The 4,037-nt window shown below is 38.6% G+C and overlaps 1 long non-coding RNA gene across 1 annotated transcript; it reads right to left on the minus strand.

Moving 5' to 3' along the window:
* Positions 1–401: 401 nt before the first annotated feature.
* LOC108175089 (uncharacterized) lies at positions 402–2,339 on the minus strand. Its single transcript, XR_003766792.2, has 3 exons — positions 1,536–2,339; positions 1,077–1,326; positions 402–725 (listed from the first exon to the last, which is right to left on the minus strand). It is a non-coding gene; the product is annotated as an uncharacterized lncRNA (long non-coding RNA).
* Positions 2,340–4,037: the final 1,698 nt, after the last annotated feature.

Genomic DNA, 4,037 nt, shown 5'->3' on the forward strand with positions numbered 1-4,037 from the left:
TCTAACCAAAAAAGGAAAGAAAATCCTTCAAGCCCAGCTTCATTAATTTAAATGATAGGGTCGATTTCATTAGAAAAGACCAAACCACTCCATAGAAATCAAGGGCTTTACAGGGGCCTGGTAGGAGATAGAGAAGTGGGAACAAAGGCCATACTGTGTTATATAGGAACCCAATTAAATTATGCATGTAAGTCCAACAATGCTAAGCCCATATGCATGGGATTTAGATAAATTGAAGTGAATTTCAAGCTTTATAGCATTTCTTCATCAACATATCATTTGTTTAGAGATTTACAATGCCATCACTCATTAGGAATGCTATAACATGCGATAAAGAATATAATAGGACAAAAATTATTGTTTTCAAAGATCGTGACACGCACTTAGACGATTCTTAGACATTGTTTGGAATGAGACTTATCATGAGATTCACATCAATCAACGGTTTACAGTCGTTCACGCGCGCATGTAATAAGCGATTGACGCTCTTTGGTGGCAATGAACAACACTATTGGATGTTACAAAACACTCTTCTCTATTTCTAGCATTTCAGTTAGTTTTTCTAAAGTGCTACTAATCAAGTATATCTTTATATCAATATTAAGCATGTCCCAAGTTGTTAATTGAGCAACAAACTAGCAGGTAACACCTTCCGTCTATCTTGATATGTCACCCTGATGTAGGTCCTAATCCAACCTCTGGGGTAGGGCCTGGAGCCTGAATTCCTGAAGAGAAAAGTAAGGTCATTCACTGCTGTAAAGGATTGGGATTAACATAATAAGGTGTGTTGCCAGCCTAAGCAAGAAAAGATTGGATAATATATATACATGTACAAATATATATATGTATGTATATATTATAGAAGCTCGTCGTATTCATAGGGCCATGCATAATGCATTGTTTGTGTGTCGAATTCATCAAATAATGACACATATATAACGAAAAGAAGTATCTTGTTCTGCATGACTTGGACACTTGGAATGAATAAAAGTGTCTTTTTCCTTCTTATCCCTTAAGAAATAATCATCTGCAATTCCGTTAACAAAAGTTGAATATTTCAGATTAGAATTACCTACCAGAGTTGTTTACGTACGCAACATGCATGTCACAAAAGGAGATAAGTGGTGTGAGTTTGGTGAATAGGAAGACATGGGCTAGCTAGCTGAACCCATTACCTCTGCCAGCTCCCCCTGCTGGTGGTTAGTTTTGGTTATTAGTTGGTTGCGATCCAATTGCAACCAGACCATATTTGTGACAAAGGTCTGGTCCCAACTCAACCAACAAAATCATGACATGAAAGGGTTTAACCCAAGTAGCCAACTTCTCCTATAAGGGAAAAATATATTTTGGTTAGGAGAATGGTAGGTAGTGAGACTGCAACAAAATTTCCAGCAATTTAGTATTGAATGGAATCAAAACAAAAAACCCTAGTTGTAGACCTGTAAAACTATTTAGGGTAAAGTACAAAAAACTACCTCAACTATTAGTGTCACGACACTTTCATACCTCATCTTTTAAAATTGACAATGTCATACCTCATCTTACGAATTTGTGTCAATGTTAGACCTCTGTCAGTTTTTCTGTTAATTTCTCTGTTAAATACTGATGTGGTTCGACACGTGTCCCACTCACTAATCCAATTGGATTAAAAAATAAAAAATATATTTTTTGAATAATAAAATATTCAAAAATTAAAAATATATATATATATATATTAAATCTTTCTCACTCTCTCCTCTCTCTCTCCCCCCTTTCTCACCTCTCTCTTCTCTGCAACCCAAAACCCCTTCCCACCCGTCCTCCACCACCCTCTCTCTCCTCTCTCTCTCTTTCTCTCTCCCCCCTTTCTTGGCTCTCTCTCTCTTCTCTGCATCCCAGAAGACCTAGACCCCGGAGGAACAAAACCCACCTTCCCATTGCAGCAATTGTTGCCACAATTCGAAAACCCCAAAACGAAGAACCCAATATTGCTCGACTACTCCGCCTCCTTCACTCCGCCACCCTCGATCTGGAGATCGCAATGACGTCGTTCCACGACATCATCTTCCTCAACTACTTCGCCTCCCTCACTCTGCCACCCTCGATCTGCACCTGGACACCCAAAACGACGGCGTCGACCTGAACTCGGACTGGGAACCGGTTTGATTTGCGACAAAGTCCGAGTCTGTGGGGTAGTGGGGGGGGACACGAGTTAATGGGCAAGAGTTTGGGGGGACGAGTCAATGGGCAAGAGTTTGGTGGATGAAAAAACCCAGGTGGGTTTAGGCGGTTCTGGGCACAGCGAGAGAGAGAAGTGGGGCGAGAGAGATGGAAGAGATGGTGGTGGAGGACGGGTGGGAAGGGGTCGGGGGGGTCGGGTGGGAAGGGGTTTTGGGTCTTCTAGGATGCAGAGAAGAGAGAGAGGCAAGAAAGGGGGGGGGGAGGAGAGAGAGAGAGAGAAAGAGAGAGATTTAATATATATATATATTTTTTAAATTTTGAATATTTAATTATTTTTTAATCCAGTTGGATTAGTGAGTGGGACACGTGTCGGACCACATCATCATTTAACAGAGAAATTAACAGAAAAATTGACGGATGTCTGATATTGGCACAAATTCGTAAGATGAGGTATGACATTGTCAATTTTAAAAGATGAGGTATGAAAGTGTCGTGACACCAATAGTTGAGGTAGTTTTTTGTACTTTACCCAACTATTTGGCTATGTGAAAACAGAGATAGGAGGTGTGGGAGTTGGTTAATTAGTTGAATAAATGGACTGAAATTTGGAGTGTAGTAGTTTCAACTTTCAATCTCATTTAGGGTTATGGGTCATGATATTGGGCAATTAGTAGCAATAGTTCCCTTTTGACAAATGGTTGAACTTTTGATCACACTTTAAAAATTGCTCTTATGATCAAATTTGGTTGTAAAAAGTGTCCTTCATTCATTAAAAAGAGAAAGTACTCAACGAAACACTAACAACAACCAACGACACTCTCCTTATCAATTTGAACTACCCCAGTTAACCCACTCTTTCTATTCCCTAACAATATGACTTTTCACCCTTGTTTCTCTTTCATCAGTTGCAACGGGCCGTCTAACACCTAAGAGGTGCCATCACTGGTCTTACTCTTTAGAACCCATCCTCGTCTTCATTCCATAACCACCCCCTTCACAGTCGCCGCAACCCCTTTGACAATCGTCAGAGGTAATTTCTCATTAATTTTTTCACCGTTATAAATCCCTAATCCCTTCTAGCAAGTTTGAATTTCGAAAAATTCATGCAAAATTTGACTGGATTAGGCTTGCTAGACCAAACTTGCTAGAAAGGATTAGGGTTTATAGGGATGAGAAAATTAATGAGAAATTACCTTTTAATTGAAAGCTTCCCTCCTCTTTGGTATCTCCTCCGAACTCTGAAACAAGGGCCAACAGCTTTCTGCTTCAGTTCGGAATCCTGCCTTTGAGGTTTTGATATTATAGCTCCAATGTGCGAGATGTGAAGGTCAACGATACATTTTTTTCCTTTCAAATTAAAGAATGGCTGTGTGAATTTTTCACAACTAAATTTGATCACACGAGCAATTTTTTAAGAGAGTGATAAAAAAACGCAACCATTTATCAAAATGTGACTATTGCTGCTAATTACCCCATGCTATTTTACCAAATAAATCTATTAAGAGTTCGTTAAAACTTCAATTAGTGTACCTAATACTAATTAGAAATAGTTGGCAAGTCAAATGATGACAAAATCAAATCATTAACTATTCAGTAAGGATAATTTTGTTTAACAAGTTTTGGTTGATGATATTACATCATTGTCATACTTCTTTTTCCGTTTTCAACCGTTTCTGGGCCCCATTACTATTTAACATGTTTGAAAGAACCACAAAAACCTTTGTCACACAGATTTTGGAAGATTATGTGTCAATGATTCTGGCCAATGAAAATTTTGTATTAAATTGACACGGACGAGCAGTGATGTGGATGTCCAAATTGGTGTTCTACATGACGGAATAAATCTTGCATGTTATGTAACTAAATTATAATATTAA

The sequence above is a fragment of the Malus domestica genome, chromosome 02 (assembly GCF_042453785.1).
Source record: "Malus domestica chromosome 02, GDT2T_hap1".
Classification (NCBI taxonomy): Eukaryota; Viridiplantae; Streptophyta; class Magnoliopsida; order Rosales; family Rosaceae; genus Malus; species Malus domestica.